Raw genomic sequence first — 24,599 nt, 5'->3', positions numbered from 1 at the left:
GAGGTCACAGATAGCCCTGCTGCAGTCACCATGGGGTCACAAAGAGGTCAATGAGGATTTATTTGGCTTCAGAGGGGTCAAATGAGGACACAGAGGGGAAGGCTGGGGTCATGGAGAGTTCAAACTGGTTTAATTGAAAGCAGAGGGTTCACCCGAGGTCAGAGAGAGCAGGGCTGCAGTTACTATGGGGTCACACAGAGGTCAATGAGGATCAATTTGGCTTCAGAGGGGTCAAATGAGGACACAGAGGGGAAGGCTGGGGTCATGCAGAGTTCATGTGATTTCATTTGGAGGCAGAGGGTTCACACGAGGTCACAGCTAGCCCTGCTGCATTAACTATGGGGTCACAAAGAGGTCAACAAGGATCAATTTGGCTTCAGAGAGGTCAAATGAGGACACAGAGATCATGGTTGGGGTCATAGAGAGTTCAATGTGGTTTAATGCAAATCAGAAGGTTCACACAAGGTCAGAGAAAACAGGTCTGCAAGTAGTATGGGGTCACACAGAGGTCGATGAGGATCAATTTGGCTTCAGAGGGGTCAAATGAGGACACAGAGGGGAAGGCTGGGGTCATGCAGAGTTCATGTGATTTCATTTGGAGGCAGAGGGTTCACATGAGGTCACAGATAACCCTGCTGCAGTCACTATGGGGTCACAAAGAGGTCAATGAGGATTAATTTGGCTTCAGAGGGGTCAAATGAGGACACAGAGGGGAAGGCTGGGGTCATGCAGAGTTCATGTGATTTCATTTGGAGGCAGAGGGTTCACATGAGGTCACAGATAGCCCTGCTGCAGTCACTATGGGGTCACAAAGAGGTCAATGAGGATTAATTTGGCTTCAGAGGGGTCAAATGAGGACACAGAGGGGAAGGCTGGGGTCATGCAGAGTTCATGTGATTTCATTTGGAGGCACAGGGTTCACCCGAGGTCAGAGAGAGCAGGGCTGCAGTTACTATGGGGACACACAGAGGCCAATGAGGATCAATTTGGATTCAGAGGGGTCAAATGAGGACACGGGGGGAAGGATGGGGTCATGCAGAGTTCATGTGATTTAATTTGGAGGCACAAGGTTCACTCGAGGTCACAGACTGCTATGCTGCAGCAACTATGGAGTCACAAAGAGGTCAATGAGGATCAATTTGGCTTCAGAGGGGTCAAATGAGGACACAGAGGGGAAGGCTGGGGTCATGCAGAGTTCATGTGATTTCATTTGGAGGCAGAGGGTTCACAGGAGGTCACAGCTAGCCCTGCTGCATTAACTGTGGGGTCACAAAGAGGTCAACGAGGATCAATTTGGCTTCAGAGAGGTCAAATGAGGACACAGAGATCATGGTTGGGGTCATAGAGAGTTCAATGTGGTTTAATGCAAATCAGAGGGTTCACACAAGGTCAGAGAAAACAGGTCTGCAAGTAGTATGGGGTCACACAGAGGTCGATGAGGATCAATTTGGCTTCAGAGGGGTCAAATGAGGACACAGAGGGGAAGGCTGGGGTCATGCAGAGTTCATGTGATTTCATTTGGAGGCTGAGGGTTCACATGAGGTCACAGATAACTCTGCTGCAGTCACTATGGGGTCACAAAGAGGTCAATGAGGATTAATTTGGCTTCAGAGGGGTCAAATGAGGACACAGAGGGGAAGGCTGGGGTCATGCAGAGTTCATGTGATTTCATTTCGAGGCAGAGGGTTCACATGAGATCACAGATAGCCCTGCTGCAGTCACTATGGGGTCAGAAAGAGGTCAATGAGGATTAATTTGGCTTCAGAGGGGTCAAATGAGGACACAGAGGGGAAGGCTGGGGTCATGCCGAGTTCATGTGATTTCATTTGGAGGCACAGGGTTCACCCGAGGTCAGAGAGAGCAGGGCTGCAGTTACTATGGGGTCACACAGAGGCCAATGAGGATCAATTTGGATTCAGAGGGGTCAAATGAGGACACGGGGGGAAGGATGGGGTCATGCAGAGTTCATGTGATTTCATTTGGAGGCACAAGGTTCACTCGAGGTCACAGACTGCTATGCTGCAGCAACTATGGAGTCACAAAGAGGTCAATGAGGATCAATTTGGCTTCAGAGGGGTCAAATGAGGACACAGAGGGGAAGGCTGGGGTCATGCAGAGTTCATGTGATTTCATTTCGAGGCAGAGGGTTCACATGAGGTCACAGATAGCCCTGCTGCAGTCACTATGGGGTCTGAAAGAGGTCAATGAGGATTAATTTGGCTTCAGAGGGGTCAAATGAGGACACAGAGGGGAAGGCTGGGGTCATGCAGAGTTCATGTGATTTCATTTGGAGGCAGAGGGTTCACATGAGGTCACAGCTAGCCCTGCTGCATTAACTGTGGGGTCACAAAGAGGTCAACGAGGATCAATTTGGCTTCAGAGAGGTCAAATGAGGACACAGAGATCATGGTTGGGGTCATAGAGAGTTCAATGTGGTTTTATGCAAATCAGAAGGTTCACACAAGGTCAGAGAAAACAGGTCTGCAAGTAGTATGGGGTCACACAGAGGTCGATGAGGATCAATTTGGCTTCAGAGGGGTCAAATGAGGACACAGAGGGGAAGGCTGGGGTCATGCAGAGTTCATGTGATTTCATTTGGAGGCAGAGGGTTCACATGAGGTCACAGATAACCCTGCTGCAGTCACTATGGGGTCACAAAGAGGTCAATGAGGATTAATTTGGCTTCAGAGGGGTCAAATGAGGACACAGAGGGGAAGGCTGGGGTCATGCAGAGTTCATGTGATTTCATTTGGAGGCAGAGGGTTCACATGAGGTCAGAGATAGCCCTGCTGCAGTCACTATGGGGTCACAAAGAGGTCAATGAGGATTAATTTGGCTTCAGATGGGTCAAATGAGGACACAGAGGGGAAGGCTGGGGTCATGCAGAGTTCATGTGATTTCATTTGGAGGCAGAGGGTTCACATGAGGTCACAGATAGCCCTGCTGCAGTCATTATGGGGTCACAAAGTGGTCAATGAGGATTAATTTGGCTTCAGAGGGGTCAAATGAGGACACAGAGGGGAAGGCTGGGGTCATGCAGAGTTCATGTGATTTCATTTGGAGGCACAGGGTTCACCCGAGGTCAAAGAGAGCAGGGCTGCAGTTACTATGGGGTCACACAGAGGCCAATGAGGATCAATTTGGATTCAGAGGGGTCAAATGAGGACACAGGGGGGAAGGCTGGGGTCATGCAGAGTTCATGTGATTTCATTTGGAGGCACAAGGTTCACTCGAGGTCACAGACTGCTATGCTGCAACAATTATGGAGTCACAAAGAGGTCAATGAGGATCAATTTGGCTTCAGAGGGGTCAAATGAGGACACAGAGGGGAAGGCTGGGGTCATGCAGAGTTCATGTGATTTCATTTGGAGGCAGAGGGTTCACATGAGGTCACAGATAGCCCTGCTGCAGTCACTATGGGGTCACACAGAGGTCAATGAGGATCAATTTGGCTTCAGAGGGGTCAAATGAGGACACAGAGGGGAAGGCTGGGGTCATGCAGAGTTCATGTGATTTCATTTGGAGGCAGAGGGTTCACACGAGGTCACAGGTAGCCCTGCTGCATTAACTATGGGGTCACAAAGAGGTCAACAAGGATCAATTTGGCTTCAGAGAGGTCAAATGAGGACATAGAGATCATGGTTGGGGTCATAGAGAGTTCAATGTGGTTTAATGCAAATCAGAGGGTTCACAGAAGGTCAGAGAAAACAGGTCTGCAAGTTATATGGGGTCACACAGAGGTCGATGAGGATCAATTTGGCTTCAGAGGGGTCAAATGAGGACACAGAGGGGAAGGCTGGGGTCATGCAGAGTTCATGTGATTTCATTTGGAGGCTGAGGGTTCACATGAGGTCACAGATAACTCTGCTGCAGTCACTATGGGGTCACAAAGAGGTCAATGAGGATTAATTTGGCTTCAGAGGGGTCAAATGAGGACACAGAGGGGAAGGCTGGGGTCATGCAGAGTTCATGTGATTTCATTTGGAGGCAGAGGGTTCACATGAGGTCACAGATAGCCCTGCTGCAGTCACTATGGGGTCACAAAGAGGTCAATGAGGATTAATTTGGCTTCAGAGGGGTCAAAAGAGGACACAGAGGGGAAGGCTGGGGTCATGCAGAGTTCATGTGATTTCATCTGGAGGCACAGGGTTCACCCGAGGTCAGAGAGAGCAGGGCTGCAGTTACTATGGGGTCACACAGAGGCCAATGAGGATCAATTTGGATTCAGAGGGGTCAAATGAGGACACAGGGGGGAAAGCTGGGGTCATGCAGAGTTCATGTGATTTCATTTGGAGGCACAAGGTTCACTCGAGGTCACAGACTGCTATGCTGCAGCTACTATGGAGTCACAAAGAGGTCAATGAGGATCAATTTGGCTTTAGAGGGGTCAAATGAGGACACAGAGGGGAAGGCTGGGGTCATGCAGAGTTCATTTGATTTCATTTGGAGGCAGAGGGTTCACATGAGGTCACAGATAGCCCTGCTGCAGTCACCATGGGGTCACAAAGAGGTCAATGAGGATTTATTTGGCTTCAGAGGGGTCAAATGAGGACACAGAGGGGAAGGCTGGGGTCATGGAGAGTTCAAACTGGTTTAATTGAAAGCAGAGGGTTCACCCGAGGTCAGAGAGAGCAGGGCTGCAGTTACTATGGGGTCACACAGAGGTCAATGAGGATCAATTTGGCTTCAGAGGGGTCAAATGAGAACACAGAGGGGAAGGATGGGGTCATGCAGAGTTCATGTGATTTCATTTGGAGGCAGAGGGTTCACACGAGGTCACAGCTAGCCCTGCTGCATTAACTATGGGGTCACAAAGAGGTCAACAAGGATCAATTTGGCTTCAGAGAGGTCAAATGAGGACACACAGATCATGGTTGGGGTCATAGAGAGTTCAATGTGGTTTAATGCAAATCAGAAGGTTCACACAAGGTCAGAGAAAACAGGTCTGCAAGTAGTATGGGGTCACACAGAGGTCGATGAGGATCAATTTGGCTTCAGAGGGGTCAAATGAGGACACAGAGGGGAAGGCTGGGGTCATGCAGAGTTCATGTGATTTCATTTGGAGGCAGAGGGTTCACATGAGGTCACAGATAACCCTGCTGCAGTCACTATGGGGTCACAAAGAGGTCAATGAGGATTAATTTGGCTTCAGAGGGGTCAAATGAGGACACAGAGGGGAAGGCTGGGGTCATGCAGAGTTCATGTGATTTCATTTGGAGGCAGAGGGTTCACATGAGGTCAGAGATAGCCCTGCTGCAGTCACTATGGGGTCACAAAGAGGTCAATGAGGATTAATTTGGCTTCAGAGGGGTCAAATGAGGACACAGAGGGGAAGGCTGGGGTCATGCAGAGTTCATGTGATTTCATTTGGAGGCAGAGGGTTCACAGGAGGTCACAGCTAGCACTGCTGCATTAACTGTGGGGTCACAAAGAGGTCAACGAGGATCAATTTGGCTTCAGAGAGGTCAAATGAGGACACAGAGCGGAAGGCTGGGGTCATGCAGAGTTCATGTGATTTCATTTGGAGGCAGAGGGTTCACATGAGGTCACAGATAACTCTGCTGCAGTCACTATGGGGTCACAAAGAGGTCAATGAGGATTAGTTTCGCTTCAGAGGGGTCAAATGAGGACACAGAGGGGAAGGCTGGGGTCATGCAGAGTTCATGTGATTTCATTTGGAGGCAGAGGGTTCACATGAGGTCACAGATAGCCCTGCTGCAGTCATTATGGGGTCACAAAGTGGTCAATGAGGATTAATTTGGCTTCAGAGGGGTCAAATGAGGACACAGAGGGGAAGGCTGGGGTCATGCAGAGTTCATGTGATTTCATTTGGAGGCACAGGGTTCACCCGAGGTCAAAGAGAGCAGGGCTGCAATTACTATGGGGTCACACAGAGGCCAATGAGGATCAATTTGGATTCAGAGGGGTCAAATGAGGACACAGAGGGGAAGGCTGGGGTCATGCAGAGTTCATGTGATTTCATTTGGAGGCACAAGGTTCACTCGAGGTCACAGACTGCTATGCTGCAACAATTATGGAGTCACAAAGAGGTCAATGAGGATCAATTTGGCTTCAGAGGGGTCAAATGAGGACACAGAGGGGAAGGCTGGGGTCATGCAGAGTTCATGTGATTTCATTTGGAGGCAGAGGGTTCACATGAGGTCACAGATAGCCCTGCTGCAGTCACTATGGGGTCACACAGAGGTCAATGAGGATCAATTTGGCTTCAGAGGGGTCAAATGAGGACACAGAGGGGAAGGCTGGGGTCATGCAGAGTTCATGTGATTTCATTTGGAGGCAGAGGGTTCACACGAGGTCACAGCTAGCCCTGCTGCATTAACTATGGGGTCACAAAGAGGTCAACAAGGATCAATTTGGCTTCAGAGAGGTCAAATGAGGACACAGAGATCATGGTTGGGGTCATAGAGAGTTCAATGTGGTTTAATGCAAATCAGAGGGTTCACAGAAGGTCAGAGAAAACAGGTCTGCAAGTTATATGGGGTCACACAGAGGTCGATGAGGATCAATTTGGCTTCAGAGGGGTCAAATGAGGACACAGAGGGGAAGGCTGGGGTCATGCAGAGTTCATGTGATTTCATTTGGAGGCTGAGGGTTCACATGAGGTCACAGATAACTCTGCTGCAGTCACTATGGGGTCACAAAGAGGTCAATGAGGATTAATTTGGCTTCAGAGGGGTCAAATGAGGACACAGAGGGGAAGGCTGGGGTCATGCAGAGTTCATGTGATTTCATTTGGAGGCAGAGGGTTCACATGAGGTCACAGATAGCCCTGCTGCAGTCACTATGGGGTCACAAAGAGGTCAATGAGGATTAATTTGGCTTCAGAGGGGTCAAAAGAGGACACAGAGGGGAAGGCTGGGGTCATGCAGAGTTCATGTGATTTCATCTGGAGGCACAGGGTTCACCCGAGGTCAGAGAGAGCAGGGCTGCAGTTACTATGGGGTCACACAGAGGCCAATGAGGATCAATTTGGATTCAGAGGGGTCAAATGAGGACACAGGGGGGAAAGCTGGGGTCATGCAGAGTTCATGTGATTTCATTTGGAGGCACAAGGTTCACTCGAGGTCACAGACTGCTATGCTGCAGCTACTATGGAGTCACAAAGAGGTCAATGAGGATCAATTTGGCTTTAGAGGGGTCAAATGAGGACACAGAGGGGAAGGCTGGGGTCATGCAGAGTTCATTTGATTTCATTTGGAGGCAGAGGGTTCACATGAGGTCACAGATAGCCCTGCTGCAGTCACCATGGGGTCACAAAGAGGTCAATGAGGATTTATTTGGCTTCAGAGGGGTCAAATGAGGACACAGAGGGGAAGGCTGGGGTCATGGAGAGTTCAAACTGGTTTAATTGAAAGCAGAGGGTTCACCCGAGGTCAGAGAGAGCAGGGCTGCAGTTACTATGGGGTCACACAGAGGTCAATGAGGATCAATTTGGCTTCAGAGGGGTCAAATGAGGACACAGAGGGGAAGGCTGGGGTCATGCAGAGTTCATGTGATTTCATTTGGAGGCAGAGGGTTCACACGAGGTCACAGCTAGCCCTGCTGCATTAACTATGGGGTCACAAAGAGGTCAACAAGGATCAATTTGGCTTCAGAGAGGTCAAATGAGGACACAGAGATCATGGTTGGGGTCATAGAGAGTTCAATGTGGTTTAATGCAAATCAGAAGGTTCACACAAGGTCAGAGAAAACAGGTCTGCAAGTAGTATGGGGTCACACAGAGGTCGATGAGGATCAATTTGGCTTCAGAGGGGTCAAATGAGGACACAGAGGGGAAGGCTGGGGTCATGCAGAGTTCATGTGATTTCATTTGGAGGCAGAGGGTTCACATGAGGTCACAGATAACCCTGCTGCAGTCACTATGGGGTCACAAAGAGGTCAATGAGGATTAATTTGGCTTCAGAGGGGTCAAATGAGGACACAGAGGGGAAGGCTGGGGTCATGCAGAGTTCATGTGATTTCATTTGGAGGCAGAGGGTTCACATGAGGTCACAGATAGCCCTGCTGCAGTCACTATGGGGTCACAAAGAGGTCAATGAGGATTAATTTGGCTTCAGAGGGGTCAAATGAGGACACAGAGGGGAAGGCTGGGGTCATGCAGAGTTCATGTGATTTCATTTGGAGGCACAGGGTTCACCCGAGGTCAGAGAGAGCAGGGCTGCAGTTACTATGGGGACACACAGAGGCCAATGAGGATCAATTTGGATTCAGAGGGGTCAAATGAGGACACGGGGGGAAGGATGGGGTCATGCAGAGTTCATGTGATTTAATTTGGAGGCACAAGGTTCACTCGAGGTCACAGACTGCTATGCTGCAGCAACTATGGAGTCACAAAGAGGTCAATGAGGGTCAATTTGGCTTCAGAGGGGTCAAATGAGGACACAGAGGGGAAGGCTGGGGTCATGCAGAGTTCATGTGATTTCATTTGGAGGCAGAGGGTTCACAGGAGGTCACAGCTAGCCCTGCTGCATTAACTGTGGGGTCACAAAGAGGTCAACGAGGATCAATTTGGCTTCAGAGAGGTCAAATGAGGACACAGAGATCATGGTTGGGGTCATAGAGAGTTCAATGTGGTTTAATGCAAATCGGAGGGTTCACAGAAGGTCATAGAAAACAGGTCTGCAAGTAGTATGGGGTCACACAGAGGTCGATGAGGATCAATTTGGCTTCAGAGGGGTCAAATGAGGACACAGAGGGGAAGGCTGGGGTCATGCAGAGTTCATGTGATTTCATTTGGAGGCTGAGGGTTCACATGAGGTCACAGATAACTCTGCTGCAGTCACTATGGGGTCACAAAGAGGTCAATGAGGATTAATTTGGCTTCAGAGGGGTCAAATGAGGACACAGAGGGGAAGGCTGGGGTCATGCAGAGTTCATGTGATTTCATTTCGAGGCAGAGGGTTCACATGAGGTCACAGATAGCCCTGCTGCAGTCACTATGGAGTCAGAAAGAGGTCAATGAGGATTAATTTGGCTTCAGAGGGGTCAAATGAGGACACAGAGGGGAAGGCTGGGGTCATGCAGAGTTCATGTGATTTCATTTGGAGGCACAGGGTTCACACGAGGTCAGAGAGAGCAGGGCTGCAGTTACTATGGGGTCACACAGAGGCCAATGAGGATCAATTTGGATTCAGAGGGGTCAAATGAGGACACGGGGGGAAGGATGGGGTCATGCAGAGTTCATGTGATTTCATTTGGAGGCACAAGGTTCACTCGAGGTCACAGACTGCTATGCTGCAGCAACTATGGAGTCACAAAGAGGTCAATGAGGATCAATTTGGCTTCAGAGGGGTCAAATGAGGACACAGAGGGGAAGGCTGGGGTCATGCAGAGTTCATGTGATTTCATTCGAGGCAGAGGGTTCACATGAGGTCACAGATAGCCCTGCTGCAGTCACTATGGGGTCAGAAAGAGGTCAATGAGGATTAATTTAGCTTCAGAGGGGTCAAATGAGGACACAGAGGGGAAGGCTGGGGTCATGCAGAGTTCATGTGATTTCATTTGGAGGCAGAGGGTTCACATGAGGTCACAGCTAGCCCTGCTGCATTAACTGTGGGGTCACAAAGAGGTCAACGAGGATCAATTTGGCTTCAGAGAGGTCAAATGAGGACACAGAGATCATGGTTGGGGTCATAGAGAGTTCAATGTGGTTTTATGCAAATCAGAGGGTTCAAACAAGGTCAGAGAAAACTGGTCTTCAAGTAGTATGGGGTCACACAGAGGTCGATGAGGATCAATTTGGCTTCAGAGGGGTCAAATGAGGACACAGAGGGGAAGGCTGGGGTCATGCAGAGTTCATGTGATTTCATTTGGAGGCTTAGGGTTCACATGAGCTCACAGATAACTCTGCTGCAGTCACTATGGGGTCACAAAGAGGTCAATGAGGATTAATTTGGCTTCAGAGGGGTCAAATGAGGACACAGAGGGGAAGGCTGGGGTCATGCAGAGTTCATGTGATTTCATTTGGAGGCAGAGGGTTCACATGAGGTCACAGCTAGCCCTGCTGCATTAACTGTGGGGTCACAAAGAGGTCAACGAGGATCAATTTGGCTTCAGAGAGGTCAAATGAGGACACAGAGATCATGGTTGGGGTCATAGAGAGTTCAATGTGGTTTAATGCAAATCAGAGGGTTCACACAAGGTCAGAGAAAACAGGTCTGCAAGTAGTATGGGGTCACACAGAGGTCGATGAGGATCAATTTGGCTTCAGAGGGGTCAAATGAGGACACAGAGGGGAAGGCTGGGGTCATGCAGAGTTCATGTGATTTCATTTGGGGGCAGAGGGTTCACATGAGGTCACAGCTAGCCCTGCTGCATTAACTGTGGGGTCACAAAGAGGTCAACGAGGATCAATTTGGCTTCAGAGAGGTCAAATGAGGACACAGAGATCATGGTTGGGGTCATAGAGAGTTCAATGTGGTTTAATGCAAATCAGAGGGTTCACACAAGGTCAGAGAAAACAGGTCTGCAAGTAGTATGGGGTCACACAGAGGTCGATGAGGATCAATTTGGCTTCAGAGGGGTCAAATGAGGACACAGAGGGGAAGGCTGGGGTCATGCAGAGTTCATGTGATTTCATTTGGAGGCTGAGGGTTCACATGAGGTCACAGATAACTCTGCTGCAGTCACTATGGGGTCACAAAGAGGTCAATGAGGATTAATTTGGCTTCAGAGGGGTCAAATGAGGACACAGAGGGGAAGGCTGGGGTCATGCAGAGTTCATGTGATTTCATTTGGAGGCAGAGGGTGCACATGAGGTCACAGATAGCCCTGCTGCAGTCACTATGGGGTCAGAAAGAGGTCAATGAGGATTAATTTGGCTTCAGAGGGGTCAAATGAGGACACAGAGGGGAAGGCTGGGGTCATGCTGAGTTCATGTGATTTCATTTGGAGGCGCAGGGTTCACCCGAGGTCAGAGAGAGCAGGGCTGCAGTTACTATGGGGTCACACAGAGGCCAATGAGGATCAATTTGGATTCAGAGGGGTCAAATGAGGACACAGAGGGGAAGCCTGGGGTCATGCAGAGTTCATCTGATTTCATTTGGAGGCAGAGGGTTCACATGAGGTCACAGATAGCCCTGCTGCAGTCACCATGGGGTCACAAAGAGGTCAATGAGCATTTATTTGGCTTCAGAGGGGTCAAATGAGGACACAGAGGGGAAGGCTGGGGTCATGGAGAGTTCAAACTGGTTTAATTGAAAGCAGAGGGTTCACCCGAGGTCAGAGAGAGCAGGGCTGCAGTTACTATGGGGTCACGCAGAGGCCAATGAGGATCAATTTGGATTCAGAGGGGTCAAATGAGGACACGGGGGGAAGGATGGGGTCATGCAGAGTTCATGTGATTTCATATGGAGGCAGAGGGTTCACACGAGGTCACAGATAGCCCTGCTGCAGTCACTATGGGGTCACAAAGAGGTCAATGCGGATTAATTTGGCTTCAGAGGGGTCAAATGAGGACACAGAGGGGAAGGCTGGGGTCATGCAGAGTTCATGTGATTTCATTTGGAGGCAGAGGGTTCACATGAGGTCACAGATAGCCCTGCTGCAGTCACTATGGGGTCAGAAAGAGGTCAATGAGGATTAATTTGGCTTCAGAGGGGTCAAATGAGGACACAGAGGGGAAGGCTGGGGTCATGCAGAGTTCATGTGATTTCATTTGGAGGCACAGGGTTCACCCGAGGTCATACAGAGCAGGGCTGCAGTTACTATGGGGTCACACAGAGGCCAATGAGGATCAATTTGGATTCAGAGGGGTCAAATGAGGACACGGGGGGAAGGATGGGGTCATGCAGAGTTCATGTGATTTCATATGGAGGCAGAGGGTTCACACGAGGTCACAGATAGCCCTGCTGCAGTCACTATGTGGTCACAAAGATGTCAATGCGGATTAATTTGGCTTCAGAGGGGTCAAATGAGGACACAGAGGGGAAGGCTGGGGTCATGCAGAGTTCATGTGATTTCATTTGGAGGCAGAGGGTTCACATGAGGTCACAGATAACCCTGCTGCAGTCACTATGGGGTCACAAAGAGGTCAATGAGGATTAATTTGGCTTCAGAGGGGTCAAATGAGGACACAGAGGGGAAGGCTGGGGTCATGCAGAGTTCATGTGATTTCATTTGGAGGCACAGGGTTCACCCGAGGTCAGAGAGAGCAGGGCTGCAGTTACTATGGGGTCACGCAGAGGCCAATGAGGATCAATTTGGATTCAGAGGGGTCAAATGAGGACACGGGGGGAAGGATGGGGTCATGCAGAGTTCATGTGATTTCATATGGAGGCAGAGGGTTCACACGAGGTCACAGATAGCCCTGCTGCAGTCACTATGGGGTCACAAAGAGGTCAATGTGGATTAATTTGGCTTCAGAGGGGTCAAATGAGGACACAGAGGGGAAGGCTGGGGTCATGCAGAGTTCATGTGATTTCATTTGGAGGCAGAGGGTTCACATGAGGTCACAGCTAGCCCTGCTGCATTAACTGTGGGGTCACAAAGAGGTCAACGAGGATCAATTTGGCTTCAGAGAGGTCAAATGAGGACACAGAGATCATGGTTGGGGTCATAGAGAGTTCAATGTGGTTTAATGCAAATCAGAGGGTTCACACAAGGTCAGAGAAAACAGGTCTGCAAGTAGTATGGGGTCACACAGAGGTCGATGAGGATCAATTTGGCTTCAGAGGGGTCAAATGAGGACACAGAGGGGAAGGCTGGGGTCATGCAGAGTTCATGTGATTTCATTTGGAGGCAGAGGGTTCAGATGAGGTCAGAGATAGCCCTGCTGCATTAACTGTGGGGTCACAAAGAGGTCAACGAGGATCAATTTGGCTTCAGAGAGGTCAAATGAGGACACAGAGATCATGGTTGGGGTCATAGAGAGTTCAATGTGGTTTAATGCAAATCAGAGGGTTCACACAAGGTCAGAGAAAACAGGTCTGCAAGTAGTATGGGGTCACACAGAGGTCGATGAGGATCAATTTGGCTTCAGAGGGGTCAAATGAGGACACAGAGGGGAAGGCTGGGGTCATGCAGAGTTCATGTGATTTCATTTGGAGGCTGAGGGTTCACATGAGGTCACAGATAACTCTGCTGCAGTCACTATGGGGTCACAAAGAGGTCAATGAGGATTAATTTGGCTTCAGAGGGGTCAAATGAGGACACAGAGGGGAAGGCTGGGGTCATGCAGAGTTCATGTGATTTCATTTGGAGGCAGAGGGTGCACATGAGGTCACAGATAGCCCTGCTGCAGTCACTATGGGGTCAGAAAGAGGTCAATGAGGATTAATTTGGCTTCAGAGGGGTCAAATGAGGACACAGAGGGGAAGGCTGGGGTCATGCTGAGTTCATGTGATTTCATTTGGAGGCGCAGGGTTCACCCGAGGTCAGAGAGAGCAGGGCTGCAGTTACTATGGGGTCACACAGAGGCCAATGAGGATCAATTTGGATTCAGAGGGGTCAAATGAGGACACAGAGGGGAAGCCTGGGGTCATGCAGAGTTCATCTGATTTCATTTGGAGGCAGAGGGTTCACATGAGGTCACAGATAGCCCTGCTGCAGTCACCATGGGGTCACAAAGAGGTCAATGAGCATTTATTTGGCTTCAGAGGGGTCAAATGAGGACACAGAGGGGAAGGCTGGGGTCATGGAGAGTTCAAACTGGTTTAATTGAAAGCAGAGGGTTCACCCGAGGTCAGAGAGAGCAGGGCTGCAGTTACTATGGGGTCACGCAGAGGCCAATGAGGATCAATTTGGATTCATAGGGGTCAAATGAGGACACGGGGGGAAGGATGGGGTCATGCAGAGTTCATGTGATTTCATATGGAGGCAGAGGGTTCACACGAGGTCACAGATAGCCCTGCTGCAGTCACTATGGGGTCACAAAGAGGTCAATGCGGATTAATTTGGCTTCAGAGGGGTCAAATGAGGACACAGAGGGGAAGGCTGGGGTCATGCAGAGTTCATGTGATTTCATTTGGAGGCAGAGGGTTCACATGAGGTCACAGATAGCCCTGCTGCAGTCACTATGGGGTCAGAAAGAGGTCAATGAGGATTAATTTGGCTTCAGAGGGGTCAAATGAGGACACAGAGGGGAAGGCTGGGGTCATGCAGAGTTCATGTGATTTCATTTGGAGGCACAGGGTTCACCCGAGGTCATACAGAGCAGGGCTGCAGTTACTATGGGGTCACACAGAGGCCAATGAGGATCAATTTGGATACAGAGGGGTCAAATGAGGACACGGGGGGAAGGATGGGGTCATGCAGAGTTCATGTGATTTCATATGGAGGCAGAGGGTTCACACGAGGTCACAGATAGCCCTGCTGCAGTCACTATGTGGTCACAAAGATGTCAATGCGGATTAATTTGGCTTCAGAGGGGTCAAATGAGGACACAGAGGGGAAGGCTGGGGTCATGCAGAGTTCATGTGATTTCATTTGGAGGCAGAGGGTTCACATGAGGTCACAGATAACCCTGCTGCAGTCACTATGGGGTCACAAAGAGGTCAATGAGGATTAATTTGGCTTCAGAGGGGTCAAATGAGGACACAGAGGGGAAGGCTGGGGTCATGCAGAGTTCATGTGATTTCATTTGGAGGCACAGGGTTCACCCGAGGTCAGAGAGAGCAGGGCTGCAGTTACTATGGGGTCACGCAGAGGCCAATGAGGATCAATTTGGATTCAGAGGGGTCAAATGAGGACACGGGGGGAAGGATGGGGTCATGCAGAGTTCATGTGATTTCATATGGAGGCAGAGGGTTCACACGAGGTCACAGATAGCCCTGCTGCAGTCACTATGGGCTCACAAAGAGGTCAATGTGGATTAATTTGGCTTCAGAGGGGTCAAATGAGGACACAGAGGGGAAGGCTGGGGTCATGCAGAGTTCATGTGATTTCATTTGGAGGCAGAGGGTTCACATGAGGTCACAGCTAGCCCTGCTGCATTAACTGTGGGGTCACAAAGAGGTCAACGAGGATCAATTTGGCTTCAGAGAGGTCAAATGAGGACACAGAGATCATGGTTGGGGTCATAGAGAGTTCAATGTGGTTTAATGCAAATCAGAGGGTTCACACAAGGTCAGAGAAAACAGGTCTGCAAGTAGTATGGGGTCACACAGAGGTCGATGAGGATCAATTTGGCTTCAGAGGGGTCAAATGAGGACACAGAGGGGAAGGCTGGGGTCATGCAGAGTTCATGTGATTTCATTTGGGGGCAGAGGGTTCACATGAGGTCACAGCTAGCCCTGCTGCATTAACTGTGGGGTCACAAAGAGGTCAACGAGGATCAATTTGGCTTCAGAGAGGTCAAATGAGGACACAGAGATCATGGTTGGGGTCATAGAGAGTTCAATGTGGTTTAATGCAAATCAGAGGGTTCACACAAGGTCAGAGAAAACAGGTCTGCAAGTAGTATGGGGTCACACAGAGGTCGATGAGGATCAATTTGGCTTCAGAGGGGTCAAATGAGGACACAGAGGGGAAGGCTGGGGTCATGCAGAGTTCATGTGATTTCATTTGGAGGCTGAGGGTTCACATGAGGTCACAGATAACTCTGCTGCAGTCACTATGGGGTCACAAAGAGGTCAATGAGGATTAATTTGGCTTCAGAGGGGTCAAATGAGGACACAGAGGGGAAGGCTGGGGTCATGCAGAGTTCATGTGATTTCATTTGGAGGCAGAGGGTGCACATGAGGTCACAGATAGCCCTGCTGCAGTCACTATGGGGTCAGAAAGAGGTCAATGAGGATTAATTTGGCTTCAGAGGGGTCAAATGAGGACACAGAGGGGAAGGCTGGGGTCATGCTGAGTTCATGTGATTTCATTTGGAGGCGCAGGGTTCACCCGAGGTCAGAGAGAGCAGGGCTGCAGTTACTATGGGGTCACACAGAGGCCAATGAGGATCAATTTGGATTCAGAGGGGTCAAATGAGGACACAGAGGGGAAGCCTGGGGTCATGCAGAGTTCATCTGATTTCATTTGGAGGCAGAGGGTTCACATGAGGTCACAGATAGCCCTGCTGCAGTCACCATGGGGTCACAAAGAGGTCAATGAGCATTTATTTGGCTTCAGAGGGGTCAAATGAGGACACAGAGGGGAAGGCTGGGGTCATGGAGAGTTCAAACTGGTTTAATTGAAAGCAGAGGGTTCACCCGAGGTCAGAGAGAGCAGGGCTGCAGTTACTATGGGGTCACGCAGAGGCCAATGAGGATCAATTTGGATTCAGAGGGGTCAAATGAGGACACGGGGGGAAGGATGGGGTCATGCAGAGTTCATGTGATTTCATATGGAGGCAGAGGGTTCACACGAGGTCACAGATAGCCCTGCTGCAGTCACTATGGGGTCACAAAGAGGTCAATGCGGATTAATTTGGCTTCAGAGGGGTCAAATGAGGACACAGAGGGGAAGGCTGGGGTCATGCAGAGTTCATGTGATTTCATTTGGAGGCAGAGGGTTCACATGAGGTCACAGATAGCCCTGCTGCAGTCACTATGGGGTCAGAAAGAGGTCAATGAGGATTAATTTGGCTTCAGAGGGGTCAAATGAGGACACAGAGGGGAAGGCTGGGGTCATGCAGAGTTCATGTGATTTCATTTGGAGGCACAGGGTTCACCCGAGGTCATACAGAGCAGGGCTGCAGTTACTATGGGGTCACACAGAGGCCAATGAGGATCAATTTGGATTCAGAGGGGTCAAATGAGGACACGGGGGGAAGGATGGGGTCATGCAGAGTTCATGTGATTTCATATGGAGGCAGAGGGTTCACACGAGGTCACAGATAGCCCTGCTGCAGTCACTATGTGGTCACAAAGATGTCAATGCGGATTAATTTGGCTTCAGAGGGGTCAAATGAGGACACAGAGGGGAAGGCTGGGGTCATGCAGAGTTCATGTGATTTCATTTGGAGGCAGAGGGTTCACATGAGGTCACAGATAACCCTGCTGCAGTCACTATGGGGTCACAAAGAGGTCAATGAGGATTAATTTGGCTTCAGAGGGGTCAAATGAGGACACAGAGGGGAAGGCTGGGGTCATGCAGAGTTCATGTGATTTCATTTGGAGGCACAGGGTTCACCCGAGGTCAGAGAGAGCAGGGCTGCAGTTACTATGGGGTCACGCAGAGGCCAATGAGGATCAATTTGGATTCAGAGGGGTCAAATGAGGACACGGGGGGAAGGATGGGGTCATGCAGAGTTCATGTGATTTCATATGGAGGCAGAGGGTTCACACGAGGTCACAGATAGCCCTGCTGCAGTCACTATGGGGTCACAAAGAGGTCAATGTGGATTAATTTGGCTTCAGAGGGGACAAATGAGGACACAGAGGGGAAGGCTGGGGTCATGCAGAGTTCATGTGATTTCATTTCGAGGCAGAGGGTTCACACGAGGTCACAGCTAGCCCTGCTTAATTAACTATGGGGTCACAAAGAGGTCAACGAGGATCAATTTGGCTTCAGAGAGGTCAAATGAGGACACAGAGATCATGGTTGGGGTCATAGAGAGTTCAATGTGGTTTAATGCAAATCAGAGGGTTCACACAAGGTCAGAGAAAACAGGTCTGCAAGTAGTATGGGGTCACACAGAGGTCGATGAGGATCAATTTGGCTTCAGAGGGGTCAAATGAGGACACAGAGGGGAAGGCTGGGGTCATGCAGAGTTCATGTGATTTCATTTGGAGGCAGAGGGTTCACATGAGGTCACAGATAACCCTGCTGCAGTCACTATGGGGTCACAAAGAGGTCAATGAGGATTAATTTGGCTTCAGAGGGGTCAAATGAGGACACAGAGGGGAAGGCTGGGGTCATGCAGAGTTCATGTGATTTCATTTGGAGGCACAGGGTTCACCCGAGGTCAGAGAGAGCAGGGCTGCAGTTACTATGGGGTCACGCAGAGGCCAATGAGGATCAATTTGGATTCAGAGGGGTCAAATGAGGACACGGGGGGAAGGATGGGGTCATGCAGAGTTCATGTGATTTCATATGGAGGCAGAGGGTTCACACGAGGTCACAGATAGCCCTGCTGCAGTCACTATGGGGTCACAAAGAGGTCAATGCGGATTAATTTGGCTTCAGAGGGGTCAAATGAGGACACAGAGGGGAAGGCTGGGGTCATGCAGAGTTCATGTGATTTCATTTCGAGGCAGAGGGTTCACTTGAGGTCACAGATAGCCCTGCTGCAGTCACTATGGGGTCAGAAAGAGGTCAATGAGGATTAATTTGGCTTCAGAGGGGTCAAATGAGGACACAGAGGGGAAGGCTGGGGTCATGCAGAGTTCATGTGATTTCATTAGGAGGCTGAGGGTTCACATGAGGTCACAGATAACTCTGGTGCAGTCACTATGGGGTCACAAAGAGGTCAATGAGGATCAATTTGGATTCAGAGGGGTCAAATGAGGACACGGGGGGAAGGATGGGGTCATGCAGAGTTCATGTGATTTCATTTGGAGGCACAAGGTTCACTCGAGGTCACAGACTGCTATGCTGCCGCAACTATGGAGTCACAAAGAAGTCAATGAGGATCAATTTGGCTTCAGAGGGGTCAAATGAGGACACAGAGGGGAAGGCTGGGGTCATGCAGAGTTCATGTGATTTCATTTGGAGGCAGAGGGTTCACACGAGGTCACAGCTAGCCCTGCTGCATTAACTGTGGGGTCACAAAGAGGTCAACGAGGATCAATTTGGCTTCAGAGAGGTCAAATGAGGATACAGAGATCATGGTTGGGGTCATAGAGAGTTCAATGTGGTTTAATGCAAATCAGAGGGTTCACACAAGGTCAGAGAAAACAGGTCTTCAAGTAGTATGGGGTCACACAGAGGTCGATGAGGATCAATTTGGCTTCAGAGGGGTCAAATGAGGACACAGAGGGGAAGGCTGGGGTCATGCAGAGTTCATGTGATTTCATTTGGAGGCTGAGGGTTCACATGAGGTCACAGATAACTCTGCTGCAGTCACTATGGGGTCACAAAGAGGTCAATGAGGATTAATTTGGCTTCAGAGGGGTCAAATGAGGACACAGAGGGGAAGGCTGGGGTCATGCAGAGTTCATGTGATTTCATTTGGAGGCAGAGGGTTCACATGAGGTCACAGCTAGCCCTGCTGCATTAACTGTGGGGTCACAAAGAGGTCAACGAGGATCAATTTGGCTTCAGAGAGGTCAAATGAGGACACAGAGATCATGGTTGGGGTCATAGAGAGTTCAATGTGGTTTAATGCAAATCAGAGGGTTCACACAAGGTCAGAGAAAACAGGTCTGCAAGTAGTATGGGGTCACACAGAGGTCGATGAGGATCAATTTGGCTTCAGAGGGGTCAAATGAGGACACAGAGGGGAAGGCTGGGGTCATGCAGAGTTCACCTGATTTCATTTGGAGGCAGAGGGTTCACATGAGGTCACAGCTAGCCCTGCTGCATTAACTGTGGGGTCACAAAGAGGTCAACGAGGATCAATTTGGCTTCAGAGAGGTCAAATGAGGACACAGAGATCATGGTTGGGGTCATAGAGAGTTCAATGTGGTTTAATGCAAATCAGAGGGTTCACACAAGGTCAGAGAAAACAGGTCTGCAAGTAGTATGGGGTCACACAGAGGTCGATGAGGATCAATTTGGCTTCAGAGGGGTCAAATGAGGACACAGAGGGGAAGGCTGGGCTCATGCAGAGTTCATGTGATTTCATTTGGAAGCTGAGGGTTCAAATGAGGTCACAGATAACTCTGCTGCAGTCACTATGGGGTCACAAAGAGGTCAATGAGGATTAATTTGGCTTCAGAGGGGTCAAATGAGGACACAGAGGGGAAGGCTGGGGTCATGCAGAGTTCATGTGATTTCATTTGGAGGCAGAGGGTGCACATGAGGTCACAGATAGCCCTGCTGCAGTCACTATGGGGTCAGAAAGAGGTCAATGAGGATTAATTTGGCTTCAGAGGGGTCAAATGAGGACACAGAGGGGAAGGCTGGGGTCATGCCGAGTTCATGTGATTTCATTTGGAGGCACAGGGTTCACCCGAGGTCAGAGAGAGCAGGGCTGCAGTTACTATGGGGTCACACAGAGGCCAATGAGGATCAATTTGGATTCAGAGGGGTCAAATGAGGACACAGAGGGGAAGCCTGGGGTCATGCAGAGTTCATCTGATTTCATTTGGAGGCAGAGGGTTCACATGAGGTCACAGATAGCCCTGCTGCAGTCACCATGGGGTCACAAAGAGGTCAATGAGCATTTATTTGGCTTCAGAGGGGTCAAATGAGGACACAGAGGGGAAGGCTGGGGTCATGGAGAGTTCAAACTGGTTTAATTGAAAGCAGAGGGTTCACCCGAGGTCAGAGAGAGCAGGGCTGCAGTTACTATGGGGTCACGCAGAGGCCAATGAGGATCAATTTGGATTCAGAGGGGTCAAATGAGGACACGGGGGGAAGGATGGGGTCATGCAGAGTTCATGTGATTTCATATGGAGGCAGAGGGTTCACACGAGGTCACAGATAGCCCTGCTGCAGTCACTATGGGGTCACAAAGAGGTCTTTGCGGATTAATTTGGCTTCAGAGGGGTCAAATGAGGACACAGAGGGGAAGGCTGGGGTCATGCAGAGTTCATGTGATTTCATTTGGAGGCAGAGGGTTCACATGAGGTCACAGATAACCCTGCTGCAGTCTCTATGGGGTCACAAAGAGGTCAATGAGGATTAATTTGGCTTCAGAGGGGTCAAATGAGGACACAGAGGGGAAGGCTGGGGTCATGCAGAGTTCATGTGATTTCATTTGGAGGCACAGGGTTCACCCGAGGTCAGAGAGAGCAGGGCTGCAGTTACTATGGGGTCACGCAGAGGCCAATGAGGATCAATTTGGATTCAGAGGGGTCAAATGAGGACACGGGGGGAAGGATGGGGTCATGCAGAGTTCATGTGATTTCATATGGAGGCAGAGGGTTCACACGAGGTCACAGATAGCCCTGCTGCAGTCACTATGGGGTCACAAAGAGGTCAATGTGGATTAATTTTGCTTCAGAGGGGTCAAATGAGGACACAGAGGGGAAGGCTGGGGTCATGCAGAGTTCATGTGATTTCATTTCGAGGCAGAGGGTTCACACGAGGTCACAGCTAGCCCTGCTTAATTAACTATGGGGTCACAAAGAGGTCAACGAGAATCAATTTGGCTTCAGAGAGGTCAAATGAGGACACAGAGATCATGGTTGGGGTCATAGAGAGTTCAATGTGGTTTAATGCAAATCAGAGGGTTCACACAAGGTCAGAGAAAACAGGTCTGCAAGTAGTATGGGGTCACACAGAGGTCGATGAGGATCAATTTGGCTTCAGAGGGGTCAAATGAGGACACAGAGGGGAAGGCTGGGGTCATGCAGAGTTCATGTGATTTCATTTCGAGGCAGAGGGTTCACATGAGGTCACAGATAACCCTGCTGCAGTCACTATGGGGTCACAAAGAGGTCAATGAGGATTAATTTGACTTCAGAGGGGTCAAATGAGGACACAGAGGGGAAGGCTGGGGTCATGCAGAGTTCATGTGATTTCATTTGGAGGCACAGGGTTCACCCGAGGTCAGAGAGAGCAGGGCTGCAGTTACTATGGGGTCACACAGAGGCCAATGAGGATCAATTTGGATTCAGAGGGGTCAAATGAGGACACGGGGGGAAGGATGGGGTCATGCAGAGTTCATGTGATTTCATTTGGAGGCACAAGGTTCACTCGAGGTCACAGACTGCTATGCTGCAGCAACTATGGAGTCACAAAGAGGTCAATGAGGATCAATTTGGCTTCAGAGGGGTCAAATGAGGACACAGAGGGGAAGGCTGGGGTCATGCAGAGTTCATGTGATTTCATTTCGAGGCAGAGGGTTCACATGAGGTCACAGATAGCCCTGCTGCAGTCACTATGGGGTCAGAAAGAGGTCAATGAGGATTAATTTGGCTTCAGAGGGGTCAAATGAGGACACAGAGGGGAAGGCTGGGGTCATGCAGAGTTCATGTGATTTCATTTGGAGGCAGAGGGTTCACACGAGGTCACAGCTAGCCCTGCTGCATTAACTGTGGGGTCACAAAGAGGTCAACGAGAATCAATTTGGCTTCAGAGAGGTCAAATGAGGACACAGAGATCATGGTTGGGGTCATAGAGAGTTCAATGTGGTTTTATGCAAATCAGAGGGTTCACACAAGGTCAGAGAAAACAGGTCTTCAAGTAGTATGGGGTCACACAGAGGTCGATGAGGATCAATTTGGCTTCAGAGGGGTCAAATGAGGACACAGAGGGGAAGGCTGGGGTCATGCAGAGTTCATGTGATTTCATTTGGAGGCTGAGGGTTCACATGAGGTCACAGATAACTCTGCTGCAGTCACTATGGGGTCACAAAGAGGTCAATGAGGATTAATTTGGCTTCAGAGGGGTCAAATGAGGACACAGAGGGGAAGGCTGGGGTCATGCAGAGTTCATGTGATTTCATTTGGAGGCAGAGGGTTCACATGAGGTCACAGATAGCCCTGCTGCATTAACTGTGGGGTAACAAAGAGGTCAACGAGGATCAATTTGGCTTCAGAGGGGTCAAATGAGGACACAGAGATCATGGTTGGGGTCATAGAGAGTTCAATGTGGTTTAATGCAAATCAGAGGGTTCACACAAGGTCAGAGAAAACAGGTCTGCAAGTAGTATGGGGTCACACAGAGGTCGATGAGGATCAATTTGGCTTCAGAGGGGTCAAATGAGGACACAGAGGGGAAGGCTGGGGTCATGCAGAGTTCATGTGATTTCATTTGGAGGCAGAGGGTTCAGATGAGGTCACAGCTAGCCCTGCTGCATTAACTGTGGGGTCACAAAGAGGTCAACGAGGATCAATTTGGCTTCAGAGAGGTCAAATGAGGACACAGAGATCATGGTTGGGGTCATAGAGAGTTCAATGTGGTTTAATGCAAATCAGAGGGTTCACACAAGGTCAGAGAAAACAGGTCTGCAAGTAGTATGGGGTCACACAGAGGTCGATGAGGATCAATTTGGCTTCAGAGGGGTCAAATGAGGACACAGAGGGGAAGGCTGGGGTCATGCAGAGTTCATGTGATTTCATTTGGAGGCTGAGGGTTCACATGAGGTCACAGATAGCTCTGCTGCAGTCACTATGGGGTCACAAAGAGGTCAATGAGGATTAATTTGGCTTCAGAGGGGTCAAATGAGGACACAGAGGGGAAGGCTGGGGTCATGCAGAGTTCATGTGATTTCATTTGGAGGCAGAGGGTGCACATGAGGTCACAGATAGCTCTGCTGCAGTCACTATGGGGTCACAAAGAGGTCAATGAGGATTAATTTGGCTTCAGAGGGGTCAAAAGAGGACACAGAGGGGAAGGCTGGGGTCATGCAGAGTTCATGTGATTTCATCTGGAGGCACAGGGTTCACCCGAGGTCAGAGAGAGCAGGGCTGCAGTTACTATGGGGTCACACAGAGGCCAATGAGGATCAATTTGGATTCAGAGGGGTCAAATGAGGACACAGGGGGGAAAGCTGGGGTCATGCAGAGTTCATGTGATTTCATTTGGAGGCACAAGGTTCACTCGAGGTCACAGACTGCTATGCTGCAGCTACTATGGAGTCACAAAGAGGTCAATGAGGATCAATTTGGCTTTAGAGGGGTCAAATGAGGACACAGAGGGGAAGGCTGGGGTCATGCAGAGTTCATTTGATTTCATTTGGAGGCAGAGGGTTCACATGAGGTCACAGATAGCCCTGCTGCAGTCACCATGGGGTCACAAAGAGGTCAATGAGGATTTATTTGGCTTCAGAGGGGTCAAATGAGGACACAGAGGGGAAGGCTGGGGTCATGGAGAGTTCAAACTGGTTTAATTGAAAGCAGAGGGTTCACCCGAGGTCAGAGAGAGCAGGGCTGCAGTTACTATGGGGTCACACAGAGGTCAATGAGGATCAATTTGGCTTCAGAGGGGTCAAATGAGGACACAGAGGGGAAGGCTGGGGTCATGCAGAGTTCATGTGATTTCATTTGGAGGCAGAGGGTTCACACGAGGTCACAGCTAGCCCTGCTGCATTAACTATGGGGTCACAAAGAGGTCAACAAGGATCAATTTGGCTTCAGAGAGGTAAAATGAGGACACAGAGATCATGGTTGGGGTCATAGAGAGTTCAATGTGGTTTAATGCAAATCAGAAGGTTCACACAAGGTCAGAGAAAACAGGTCTGCAAGTAGTATGGGGTCACACAGAGGTCGATGAGGATCAATTTGGCTTCAGAGGGGTCAAATGAGGACACAGAGGGGAAGGCTGGGGTCATGCAGAGTTCATGTGATTTCATTTGGAGGCAGAGGGTTCACAAGAGGTCACAGATAACCCTGCTGCAGTCACTATGGGGTCACAAAGAGGTCAATGAGGATTAATTTGGCTTCAGAGGGGTCAAATGAGGACACAGAGGGGAAGGCTGGGGTCATGCAGAGTTCATCTGATTTCATTTGGAGGCAGAGGGTTCACATGAGGTCACAGATAGCCCTGCTGCAGTCACTATGGGGTCACAAAGAGGTCAATGAGGATTAATTTGGCTTCAGAGGGGTCAAATGAGGACACAGAGGGGAAGGCTGGGGTCATGCAGAGTTCATGTGATTTCA

This window comes from Chrysemys picta, chromosome 5 (assembly GCF_011386835.1).
Source record: "Chrysemys picta bellii isolate R12L10 chromosome 5, ASM1138683v2, whole genome shotgun sequence".
Classification (NCBI taxonomy): domain Eukaryota; kingdom Metazoa; phylum Chordata; order Testudines; family Emydidae; genus Chrysemys; species Chrysemys picta.
The sequence above is the reverse complement of the archived record's forward strand: the minus strand, read 5'-3'. Positions refer to the sequence as shown.